Here is a 13,941-nt window from a genome sequence, read left to right on the forward strand (position 1 = left end):
TTAGCACTGCCTTAAACGGGAAGTGGACAAACATTCGAAAGAAAGATGAAATTGGAGGTGTGTTCATCTGTTGGTGGACCTTTAAAGGGACATTCATAATCTCTTCTGTGTATGATAGCTGTGCGTTCACAGTGCTGATCCGGCAAAAACATTTCCTGGAAATAAAAACTGCCAATGTGAGAGATAATATCATTGTATGCTACACGACTGGAAATAAATCCACGGGGCAGCTGTTCCGTCCGTGCTGCTTAAAATTCTGGTCCCAGACACTATCTTCGCTTTCATCATTATCGCCTGCCTCTCTGTGTTCTTCTCAGGCTGTTCGCTTGTTTACACCATGTTCAATTGAACCGCCCAGTCGTGTTTAAACCCGTCTACTTATCCGCTAAAAGTGTATCGCTGTGCGCCTTCCTCGGGCCCGAGTTAGGTTCACCTTTAGTAAGGCTTGGATGCATAGGATCATCTTTACATGGACACTTGATACTTCAGAATCTATTTAACATCTATATCCTTCATCCACGTGTACGCCACTGCGGTGCTCTGGGACCAGTTAATTCCAATGAATTCTTCTTGTTCTCTAGAGCATACATTCTCTATGGAAAATTACTCAGCTGCTGTCTTCCTCTAAACATTGGAGACAATTCCTTGAGACTTCTTGCACAACATCTATAATCTGAAACTCCTGATGAAGGCAGTGTTTCAGTCAAAACGCGCGTCGAGTTAGACTTGTACCCGTTTCCCCCAAAAATGTTTTTTAAAAAAATTCAGCAATCCATCTATATAGATTGTATATCATTAATTTTTGCACATTTTGTCATAAATTTGTCATTATTTGTGTATGAATTGAGTTCTATGTGAGATAGTATGAATGTGGTATGTATGTTGTGCGCTTGTAAAAGTCTTTATCAATATTGTGTGGTTATTGTGATTGTCTCTGTATGTAAATTTATTGTGTTTTACACATTTATAATCAGAATATCATATGACTAAAGTAAATGTATTTTTCTAAAACATCAGTATTTTTGTAGTCACTTTAATGTTTTCCTTTAATTAATTGTAAAGGAGTGTTTTGAGTTGAAGTAGCCCTAGAAAGCTTACATTACTGTATTTCCCTGTCTAGGTGTATTTCATACTAGTTTTTCAGTGGTCCCCTTCTTTTTTTGCAATTGAAAAGAACTGCAACACATTATTATACTGTTCGAAAGTGCTTATTAACATTGAATTTAAAACCTGAGTAATGCACTACATGGTACAAAATAACACACTGTGTAAAGTGGACTTTACAGAGAAACCTGAGAAGTATCTTTGTTTTCTCATAAAAAAGAAAAAATAAGTTTACAGATGTTGTGTCACTAGACGTTGACTTACAAAAGACCAGCATTACTTTAGTACGTAGAGGTACTTTTAAACTTTTATTAATCCCATTTATAAAAAAACATTTCTAGCTGAAACGGATCAAAAATTACTAAAAACATGAAGATGCGTTTGTTTGCAGTAGAAGGCATGTCGCCAAGATTTAACGGTCATCTTTCAGTTGCTTTTTATGTGTTTGGGGGCAGATTTACAAGCCCCCTGTACCACTTTTGCATCACTTTTAACATGGGAAAAGTGACACAAAAGTGGCGCAAGGGGCTTGTAAATCTGCCCCATGGTTTTTAAACTTGTACCATGAGGTGAAATACTTGCCCAGATAGTATCATCATCATGTGTAAAAATGACAAAATAATGACGTTTTACTGTAGAATTCCCCCCACACATTATGCCACATAATTTGCCTTCTGATGCATAATTTAGTCAACCCTGCCACATAATTTGGTGCTCTCCTGCTGCATAATTCCAGTGGCCCTGCGTATTCCCTGTTATGTCTCTGGTGTATTGGCATGCTATGCTATGCTAAGGTCTGTTTAACCAATTTGTGCACTGTCGTTCGTGCAACCCAAATGCCGCTTCGAAGCACGGGGCTAAACACCTGTCATCCCTGTCATTGCTTATGTAGGTTACCTCTACACTTTTTAGCATATGCACTAACTCAGGCATTTTTCGCTTTAAGGCGATTGCACTGAAGGCGCAATAAAGAAACGCATTTGCTTAATCCATATAGGATTGAACAAAGCCTTGAATGAGAGCGCATTTATTGCACATAACAAGAAGTGTGTTGCCATCACTATCATAGCTATCTAGAACGACACAGATTAAAGGTGATTCAACTAAATTCTCAAGTTCTTGACAAGAAAACTCGTAAGAGACATCCACTCTGCACATCTGGCCATGAAAATGGCAAAGGCAATATTGTAGCAACTCCCAGCAGTAGAATTTTGGTTTTGCCCGTAGTATGAGCTAACATAGTTTCTTGGATTCACCGGTAGATTCCAGAAGGCAGGATCCTTTTTTTCCAATGCTATTCTCTTCTATTAGGACATTATCAGTATGTCATCAGCATATAGTTGACAGTTGAGTCCAAATGATGTTATGTTATTAAGTTATGTTATTTTCTGTGCTGCTGCCTAGATTTAAGGCTGTGCTACAAATAAGGAAATACCCTAGTTATCAGACCTGGGACAAAATTACAAGGTTTGTGGGAACGCCAAAGGCCTGTCGTGTTTCCCTACGAGATTCTAACAGCTGAACACAACCGAAAACTTCAGGCAAAATTGCAGTGGTAGAGGGAAAGAAGAAATTACTGCAAAAATGTTTTGTTTGTGTCATAATTGGCCTCTAAAAATGTCCTTGCATGCAGTCTTATCGTCAAAACGTACCCCACACTGAGTCTCTGCCTGCTCATCTTCTGCACCTCTAGTAAACCCAATGCAGGCAGAGGTTTCATCACTTCTCTGCAAAGTCGAACTTCCCTTTAGTGCGTTCAGGCAGTACCCAATGTGCTGGTCTGACAGATCAATGTGTGGGTCAACACATCTATCCCCTGCTCTTCCACAAACCCGTCATCTCTTTCCACACACCACTGCCCCTCTCACCTCTCCCTCACACTCCCACTACCCCTCTCATCTCTGTCCTACTGCCCACTCTCATCCCTCCTTCACAATCCCAGTCTCCTCTCTATACTGTCTGCTCACAAATGCTGCCTTGCTGTAACTTCTCACTCTGTGCACTGCTCCTCCTACTCGTTCCTCTGTCTCTCTGTCTCATACTCTCACCTCTCTCTTGCTGTCTGACGCACTGTTTCTGCCTCTCTCATATAATTTACTTAATGTCTTCAAGCACATTTTCTTTCCTGCGCATTTTCAAGGTTTGTGTCCCTCAAACCCATGCTATCCTCCTTTTCTCAGAGTGTCTTCTGTGTACATAGGTGCTCCCTCCTTATGCATCTGTACCCTGCTCTCCAATTCTTTCTTTTTCTCATGCACTTTCATGCACCCCTTTCTAATCAAACTACCTATGCCTCTCTAGCTTCCTTTCAAACTAATCTGTGTGGGTGTCGCCTCTGTCTATTCACCATACCACATAATTCCATTACACAAATACACCACTCACCATACAGTTTCAACCCCACACAATTCCCCAATGAACAATTCCAATGCAATGCACAAAATTCCACACCACATACATCCACTACACTACACACCAAAACACATACGTAAAAAGCATTGTCATTTACAAATCCCATGGCTCTAACTCTCACAAATGCGAGACCTAATGCATTGCAAATGTTTGCTTTTAGTTACTGGCAGAGTGCAAAGTACGCAGATGTCACAATAAAGAAAAGTGAAAGCAGACAGCGCCATTAAGAAATGTCTGGTTTTGCTTTGGTCTCTTAGATCACCCACACAAGTGGGGTACCTATCTTATTAGGGGACATGGGGAACTCAGGGTGGTAGGAAATGTATGACTCCCTGCAGATTCCAATACTTTCTGTCACAGAAATGTGAGGAAAATATGCATTTTTAGATTGGCGTTTGCAAGAGCTTCTGGGTAAAATCACCTAGTGGGAACCATGCAAGGCATAACACCCAGGACTCCTTTAGTTGTCTAGTTTTCAAAAAAGTGGAAATCTACCAGGTTACCCTCGGCGCCGACTGAGCTATGGCCCAAGATCCACAGCTACACACTTACCACAAAAAAGGAACAGTTTTGGGTGGAAACATATGATGTATCTCTGTTTCATTTTGGTTCATTTCCTGCCATGGGCACTAGGGCTACCCACACAAGTGAAGCACCTTTATTATCAGGACACTTGGGAGAATGCTGGTTGGAAGGACATTTGTGGCTTCCCTCAGGTTCCAGAACTTTCCATTACATAAATGTGAGAGAAATGTGTTTCTTTAGTCAAAGTTTGAGGTTTGTAAGAGATTCTGGGTAAAAATACCTGGTGAGAGCTACACAAGTCATGCCACCCTGGATTCCCCCAAGTGTCTAGTTTTTAGAAAATGTGCAAGTTTGCTATGTTTTCCTAGGTGATGGCTGAGCTATGGCTCAAAATCCACGCTACCCACTTTGCAAAAAAAAAGGATCGGTTTTAAGTGGGGAAAATGTGATGTATCCATTTGCCTTATTAGGCCATATACTGCCGCAGGCACTAGGCCTACCCACACAAAGAGGTACCTTTTTATTAGGAGACTTGGGGAAATGTGGGGTAGAGGAAAGTTTGAGGCTCCTTGCATGTTCAAGGACTTTCCATCACAGAAATGTGAGGAAAATGTGTTTTTAGTCAACATTTGAGGTTTGCAAGAGATTCCAGGCTAAAAACCTGGCTAGGGCCACACAAGTTACCCCGCCCTTGATTTCCACAGACATCTAGTTTACAAAAATCTTAACATTTGCTTGGTTTCCCTAGGTGCCGGGTGAGCTCTGGCCCAAAATCCACAGCTACCATCTTTGCAAAAAGGGGCAGTTTTGAGTGGAAAAATGTGATGTATTCATGTTGATATTTTAGGACATTTCTTGCTTCGTGCACTTGGCCTACCCACACAAGTGAGGTGCAATTGTTTGAAATATTTCAGGGAATGCTGTGTGGAAGGACATTTGTGGCTCTCTGCCGATTGCAGAATTTTTCATCATAGAAATGTGAAGATAATTTGTTTTTTATTCAAAGTTTGCAAAGGATTTTGGGTAACAATGGATTCTGGGTAAAAAAAGAAATGGTAAAAGCCATGCCCTTCCTAGATTCCTCCTGGTGTCTAGTTTTCAAAAATGTTCCGATTTGTTAGGTCCACCTGGGTCCTGCCTGAGATAGGATCCAAATCCACAGCTACCCACTTAGCACAAAAAGGGTCAGTTGTGAATGGAAAAATAGGATGTATCCATGTTGCATTTTGGGCCATTTCATGTCACACAGACTAAGCCTACTCACACAAGTGAGGTACCGTTTCTATCAGGAAACTTGGGGAAATGCTGAGTGGGAGGAAGTTTGTGGCTCCATGCAGAATCCAACATGGATTCCCCCAGGTGTCTAGTTTAAAAATGTTTATATTTGGTAGGTTTTCCTAGATGCTGGCTGAACTATGGCCTAACATCCACAGCTACCCGCAATGAAAAAAAAAGTATAATTTTCTGTGGAATAATGTGCTGTGTTCATGTTGCATTTTGGGCTATTTGCTGTTGTGGCCACTAGGGCTATCCACACAAGTGAGGTACCATTTTTATCGAGAGACTTGTGGGGTCATAGGATAGTAGAACATTTATTATTTTCAATTGGATTGAGCTGCATTTGTGCCTTCCAAATGTAAGCCAGTGTATAAGAAAGAAGATATTTTGAAAAATACCCTTTAAGCCATCTGCTAGTACAGGTAGCCATAAGTTCAGAGATTTACAATTAACCACTACTCCTAAACTCCAAATATTGTGCCCATTTCAGAAATATACAGGTTCCCTTGATAACCTTTTTCACTCTACATATTTCACCATATGAATTGGTCTGTACTTGGTACACAAAGAAAAACCATTGTACAGTGCAGCTCTTTTTTTGGCTCTGGGTACCTTGGGATCTTGGAGAACCTACAAAGCCTATATCCCAACAATCAGAAATGTCTAGCCTACGTAATAGTATATTGCTTTTGTGATTCGCTCATCGTGACATAAAGTTACAGATGGAAAAGTTGTCCCAAATGACCATTTCCCTACTCGTTATCAATATTTCTTTATTTCAACATGTAGGGCTTGATTATGACTTAGACAGTCTTGGTACCACCGTTGTGGCGGTGTCAGATTCCCTGACCACCGACTAGGTGGTCCACCAGCCGATTTACAAAGCTGGCGGTCCCATTGACAAAAGCCAACCTGGGTTCTGCAGCCTCCGTCTGACTCTCCCTCCTGCATCAACAGCAGTCACAGGCTACAACGGCTTACGGCTGGAGTCCAGTCCCTGTTCCCTCAGGTGAGATTAACATGTGACTCACTGTCAAGCACCCTGTCGCAGGAAGACATCCACACTCGACCTGGCAGGAATGCGAGATATAAGGTGAGAACTCACCTTACATTCAGTTTCCACCCCTCTTCCCATCACAGAGCCCCTCATCCAGGCCCTCACTTTGCTGGAGATACTTACCCATGAAGAAAATACACACCATTGGCGTCAACTACTAAGGGATGCCACTCGCACATTTCTTCACTGTTACAATGGCTGCGGACCTGATGAACAAGGTATGTTTTCCATTGGTGTAATACATGTGTGTACTTTCAGACTTGCTCCATGTACATACACACATATGGATTTGCACTGTGGAACAAAACCTACAAATAGTGAGGTTTATAGCAAGATGGTCCACTTTCGTTGGAAGACTGCCCCCGCGAGACCGCCAGAACAACATAAACATCTTAATTTGGTGGGTGGAATGCCACAGGCTTGGCGGAGTTTATTGGCCTGCCACTACATTGGGCCGGTGGCAAGATGGCCATACTCGTAATCAGACCCTTAGTCTCGAGGGATCTACACATATGACCCCTTGCAAATTTGGAATTTGGCCTACTTTTTTCAAATGTATAGCTACCCTGGATCACCCATGGGTTTTACACTGAAAGAAAGGCACTTTTATCCTGGGCACTTTTTCCTACTTTTACACAGAAATACATAATGTAGCTATATTTTGCCTGTTTTCTCTGTTCCCTCCAGGGGAATCCACAAACCTCGGGTCCCTTTAGAATCCCCAGTATGTTGGAAAAAATACTCAAATTTGGCGTGGATCGCATTTGTGGAAAACAACTTATGGAGCCCTAAGCGTGAACTACCTCAAATAGCCAAAAAAGGGCTTAACACTTGGGGGGTGGAAGACCCAGGAGTTAAGGGGTTAAAATATATCCTCATAAAGCATTCTCCAGAAATGCACATGAAGTATAGACTAAGGGGTAGATTTACAAACATTTTGCACTGGGTTAGCATCACAATAATGAAGATAACCAGCACAAAATGTTTTTTTCCTAATTTACATTAGAGCACAAAACTTGTTTTGCGTTGGAAAGTACCCTAAAAGTAACATAAAGCAGCGCAAAGCACTACTTTACGTTACTTAGCGCCTTGCTTGTTTTATGCTGGAAAGTACTCTAATAGTAACACAAAGCAGCGCTAAGCACTGTTTTGCGTTACTGAGCGCCAAAGAGAGCATTACAATGGTGGTGTATGAGCATTCCCATGCAACCACCCATGCCTTTTGATGTAAAATCCTATCCGCAAATATTAGTAGACAGAGATTAGTGCCAAAAGTTAGTGCCATTTCAAAGGAGGCTTTAAAAGGAGAAATATTTGTATTTCTTCTTTCCTTTCCAACTTCGCATGCGTGCTACACTGTACGTCACACAAACAAATTAGGAAACATGTTTAAACTTGTCTAGGCATAGCATTTTGTACAGGAAGGGTACCCTCTCTGTACAAAACCTATGGTAGACTCCGGGAGGCACCCTAGCGCTATGGCACTACAGTGTGTGTCTGGCGCACGGCAGCCGAGATCAGCGCCAGCTCTAGGGAGAGGGCAGGAGAAAGCCATAACTATGTAGATATGGCGCTCTCCTGCTCCCTCCCTGTCACACACTGCAGCACAGCATTTTTGGATGCTGCGCTGCATTGGGTGACAGTTTTGAAGATCTGCCCCAAATTTGCTAGTAATCAAATTGCCTTCAAAATCCTATGCTTCCGCCAATATTTTTTAGAAAGTGAAAAAAAAGATATATTTTCTTACGTCAATATTATGTCCCACGATGTTCTGAATACCACAAAATGTTGAAAACAATATTTTTGCGAGCTATAATCTTTATTTGATATTATGATGGAACCCCAATGTATGAAGAGAGGGGGGATATCATTTGTAAGTATTAGTAGGACAAGGAGCCCTTATGTTTAGTATAAAAGGAGGAAGAGGATGGGTTACTGAAGCAGTTCATTTATCTGACAGTTACTTTACAATGCTTTCAGCAGTCAACAGTAATTATCAGTGTCTTCCTTTTCTCTCCTCTTTTCAGGGCAACAAAAGATGTGTACTGGAAAGAGATTGCCAAGGCCAGCACCACTGCCTCATTCAGAACATCAGATCCTGCTGGTTGCAAATCATGTTATTTATCCTTACTTGATTTTACAAATGTTATTCTCTTTCTTAACCAACACATCCTTCTAAAGTTTCTTAGATGTATTTTCCTTTCTTACTTCCTCTTCTATCGAATTAAGTGTCTGCCAACCCCACATACATCACCTTGTTTCCTTTTATACTCTTTTCTTTTTCCTCATCCTATCCTCCTTTCTCCTTTGTTGTATTCCTTTGTTTTTGTCTCTATTTTCTAACTATGAGTCTCTCTCCAATATTTCGTTGTTTTCTCCTTTTCCTTCCCATTTACCTATTCTTTGTTTCTTTAAAATTGTCCTAGCTATTTTTCAAATTTCTTTTTTTATTGCTTTGATTTTTTGACTATTTTAATTTTTAACAAATAGAAGTAATCCTCTCAAGGTGATAGTTGGCAATAATTTATAATTCCTTATGTATTACGTTTTTTACATGTACAATGACTTTAGTTGGTAGAGATATTACTAGATATGCATTCTTTGGCTAGGATCAGCACAAGAGAAGGAGGGACAATGAGTGACTGCTGGTCGAGTTGTAAATTAAGTGTCTTTCTTAATGTCCAATCTTGCATATGTTAACCATAACACGTTATTCCTTCCCTGTCCCTAGAACTTATCTCCAACCCTTTTTAATCACCTCTTTAGGTTTATGTCTCTGTGTTTGGGCCATGTAATAGAGAGAAGAGGGTCTGTTGCCAATCCATAACTACCACTTCCTCCCACACACCCTGATGAGCCCACAGACCTGATGGAACACCTTCACTTCAAGAAACTGGCCAGCTCAACCACCACCCTCTGAGGAACCCTCATCTACCGACCCTCTGGACCCCGCAGACTTTTTGCCAACTCCATCATGGACATCATCTCCCTGCATGCCATCGCGTCCACCAACTACACCCTACTGGGAGACCTCAACTTCCACCTCAACAACCAACTGGACCCCAGCACCACATCCCTCCTGGACAACCTCCACAACATTGGACTCCGCCAGATCATGACCAAACCCACGCACTCAGCAGGACACACCCTCGACCCCGTCTTCACAACAGGTAACTCCATCACCTTCAGCCACACCACCGAACTCCCATGGACTGATCATCAATGTGTCCACTACACCCTCAGAACACCCACCATCCGCAGACACCTGCACCTGCTCCCACGAAGAAACTGGACCAGAATCACCAATGACCAGCTAACCTCATCACTCGGCATCTCCACCCAAACAATCATGGAAAACGAAGACCCCCAACACCGCAGCCCGAACCCTGCACAGATGGATCTCCAACACCATAGCCCCATCAAGAAAAACAACAACACCCACGCCAAGAAAGCCAGATGGTTTACCACTGATTTTCAAGAGTCCAGACGCACTTGCCACCACCTCAAAAAGGCCTGGAGGAACACCAAATACACAGAAGCCTACACCAACTTCAGAGTCGCCACCAACGCCTACCACCAACACATCAGAAAAACTAGGAAAAAAGCGTTTGAAGACAAAATCTCCACTGACGCACACAACAGCAAAGAACTCTTCAACATCATCAAGGAGTTTGCCCAACCCACCAGTGAGTCCACCAACCTTTTTCCACCACAAAATCAAGAGCATCTAAGACAACTTTGACAAAGACAACCAACACACTGAACCCTCACCAACCACCCGACACCTTGAAGCCAGTGATCGACAACTGGACAGCCCTCACCACCGAAGACACACTGAAGACAATGAAGTCAATCCACTCCGGGCCCCCACATACCCCTGCCTCCACCACATTTTCAAGAGAGCTGCTGACACCATCGCACCCATGCTCTGCCACACCATAAACCGCTCCCTGGCAACCGCCATGGTCTCCGACAACTGAAAACATGCCAAAGTAAACCCCCTCCTGAAGAAACCCTCGGCGGACCCCACCAACCTCAAAACCTGCAGACCAATCTCCCTGCTCCCGTTCCCAGCGAAAGTAATTGAGAAAGCCATCAACAGCCAACTCGCCACATTCAATGAGGAGCACAACATCCTTGACTCCTCCCAATCCGGCTTCAGAACAAAACACAGTACGAAAACCACCCTCCTTGCTGCAACAGACGACATCCGCACCCTACTGGACAAAGGAGAAACAGCAGCCCTCGTCCTCCTCGACCTCTCAATGGCGTTTGACACAGTCTCTCACCGCACCCTAATATGCAGACTTCACGAAGCAGGGATCAAAGACAAGGCCCTCAACTGGATCTGCTCCTTCCTCTCTGGCAAAACGCAGCGGGTCAGACTCCCCGCTTTCCTCTCCAACCCTACACCTACCACCTGTCGAGTCCCCCAGGGGTCCTCCCTCAGACCTACACTCTTCAATGTCTACATGTCTCCGCTCGCCCCCATCGTCAGAACCTACGGACTCAACATTGTGTCATATGCAGATGACACCCAACTCATCCTCTCCCTATCCAACGAACCCAATTCTGCCAGATACAATTTTCGAGAAGGCATGGAAGCCATTGCCAAATGGATTAAAAACAGCTGCCTACAACTAAACACCAACAAAACAGAAGTACTCAACATGGGCCCAAACCCCGATGCATGGAACAACACCTGGTGGCCCCCAGCCCTCAGTAACCCCCCACACCCACAGACCATGCACTAAACCTGGGAATCATCCTGGACTCCGAGCTCAAAATGGACTGCCAGATCAAGTTCATCTCGTCCTCCTGCTTCCACACCCTCCACCTCCTACATAAGTCCTTCAAATGGATCCCCCTCGAACACAGAAAACCGTCACTTACGCCCTGGTCACCAGCAAACTCGACTACGGCAACGCACTCTACGCTGGAATAAACAAAAACCTCACTCGCAAACTACAGAACATCCAGAACGCTGCCGCAAGACTGGTCCTCGACCTGCCAAGACACTGCCACATCTCCCAGCACATGCGCACACTCCACTGGCTCCCCATTGAAGCTAGAGTCACCTTCAAGATGCTCAGCCATGCCCACAAGGCCCTCCATGACACTGGACCAGCATACCTGAACAGCCCACTCAAATTCCACGCCCCTCCAGAGGACCCTAAGATCTGCCCAGCTCTCCTACAGTGTGGTCTCCCGCACCAGTAAGACCAGATCAGGAGGCCGCTCCTTCTCCTTCCTCGCGGCCCGAGCCTGGTACTCCCTGCCACTCCACCTCAGACACACAACATCGCTCCCCATCTTCGCAAGAAACCCCAAAACCTGGCTCTGCGACAGACCCCCCCCTCTGATGGACCGGAGTCTGCAAACACCCCCCCCCCCAGCGCCTTGAGATGCTTACAGGTGAGTAGTCGCACTTAACAAACGCCTGATTGATTGATTGACACTTCTTTCACATCTTCTTCCTGAGTGTCTTTTCATGAAATGTGGTTCTTATAACACTAGTCAGACTTTCACCTATTTTTTACTTAACCTACCCCTAACCAAACTTCACCCTAGACCAAGCTCTGGTCTAAAATCACTCTTACCCAACACCTACTTACTCTATTTCTCAGGAACAATATTCGTTGTACTAATTATGAATGAAGGGGATGGTCTGAGGTGTTGGGAGTGGAACAGGAGCAGGCAAGGCCAATGGAATTCTTACTGTACAGAGCTTCTTGACCAAATTCGTGCACCTTGGTTAACTCAAGTGAATTATGGTGCATACTAACAAATCGCGCAATAAGGACAATCCACACTTTATGTTTGTAGCAAAAAAGGTCACTATTTATTTTAAGACAGTCGAAAACAGTTCCTCCTAATGAAAACAGTTGATCATAAATCATTTACCATGGAAACATTTCCCAACAACATTTCCTTCTATTTATCTGTTAACCAAAAACATTTCCAACATTTTTGTAATCCAAAATTCCCTAAATTGTACAAATTAATCTTTTCCCTCCCCTCTTCCCACCCCCGAGGAAAAGGATAGGCCCGCTCTAGACCAATACCCAACCCCAAAAAGCGCCTAAAGAAAATATAACCATAGGAAAACTGTAAACTGTCCTAAAAGTGACGATTTTTAATTTTTTTTTATATTAAATAATGAGACGATAAACAAAAAAGAGGGAGGGTGGGTGGGACAAAGCTTCGACGTCTTCCACAAATCGCCTCCAACGACGTCATAAACCACCCTCCTGCCCTGCCTCTGAACGCCTGCCCCACTAGACCCGCCCCTTGCCCTGTGAACCAATCACGCGGTGGATTGTTCCCACCGTGCGAATCCTCCCAGGGGGACACCGGCTCGCGCCTCGGTCCCCCTGGGTCCCATCACGCAATAAGGACAATCCTCACTTGATGTTTGTAGCAAAAAATGGTCACTATTTATATTAAGACAGTCGAAAACAGTTCCTCCTAATGAAAACAGTTGATCATAAATCATTTACCATGGAAACATTTCCCAACAACATTTCCTTCTATTTATCTGTTAACCAAAAACATTTCCAACATTTTTGTAATCCAAAATTCCCCAAATTGTACTAAAACCAGCATTAAGCTATGTCATCATTTAATCACCAAATTCATCTTTTCCCTCCCCTACCCCCTCCCCCGAGGAAATGGAGAAGCCCGCTCTAGACCATCCCCAACCCCAAAAAGCACCACCTAGGAAAACCAAAGCGTTTTCCTGGCCCCACCCAAATTATAGAATATGAAAAGGAAAAACTCTAATTGACCTTGCTGTCTCACCATAAATTTCCCCCCAAAAAACTTGCCAACATATCCTGCAACTCCATTAAGTAGTAAGCTTGCCCCATTCTTGATAAATGTACCCCATCATCATGACATAAATGACTTTCAACACCTGTAATGAGTCCATGTGATAAAACCTTTATGCCCAAAGCCAGACACCAGAGTTTCATTGCTCTATTTAATTTGTGACGTGCCTTTTCAACTGCAGCGTGGCTCCTAGCTCCTCTCTATCGATGACGAAAGATAAATTCCGTCCACACTACAGATGTGCCTGCCCAGTTATCCTTTAACACAGCTAGGTCCAACTTCATTTGTTTGATAAGGGTTAGATCAGAGAGGTCCACTAAATCATTCTCAAATAGATGAATAATTAGCAAGTCCGGAAACCCCTTCTCTTTGGATAATTTAGAGAGCACTGAGAACAACGTACCCCATTTCATCCCTCCCAAACCATACCAAAATACCTCATGACCTTTTCCGTGTAAACCCAAAGATCTGCCACAAAGCTGTTGCTCCGCAAAGGTGGCCGACCATTTAACAAAAGAATGGCCTACAATCCAAGTCCTCATTTTTCGTGGCAGAGGATTAACTCGTCCTGTGAGGACAAAAAGATAATATTAGACTGGCATAAAGAAAATAAAACAAACATTCATAACCGGACATATCTAGCACAACAATCCGATTTCCATCTGCCTATTCTTTGTATCACATCTTTGTCCCAACCCAACCTTGCAGCTTCTGTTGCAGCCCCAATTCTGAAT

The sequence above is a fragment of the Lissotriton helveticus genome, chromosome 6 (genome assembly GCF_964261635.1).
Source record: "Lissotriton helveticus chromosome 6, aLisHel1.1, whole genome shotgun sequence".
Classification (NCBI taxonomy): Eukaryota; Metazoa; Chordata; class Amphibia; order Caudata; family Salamandridae; genus Lissotriton; species Lissotriton helveticus.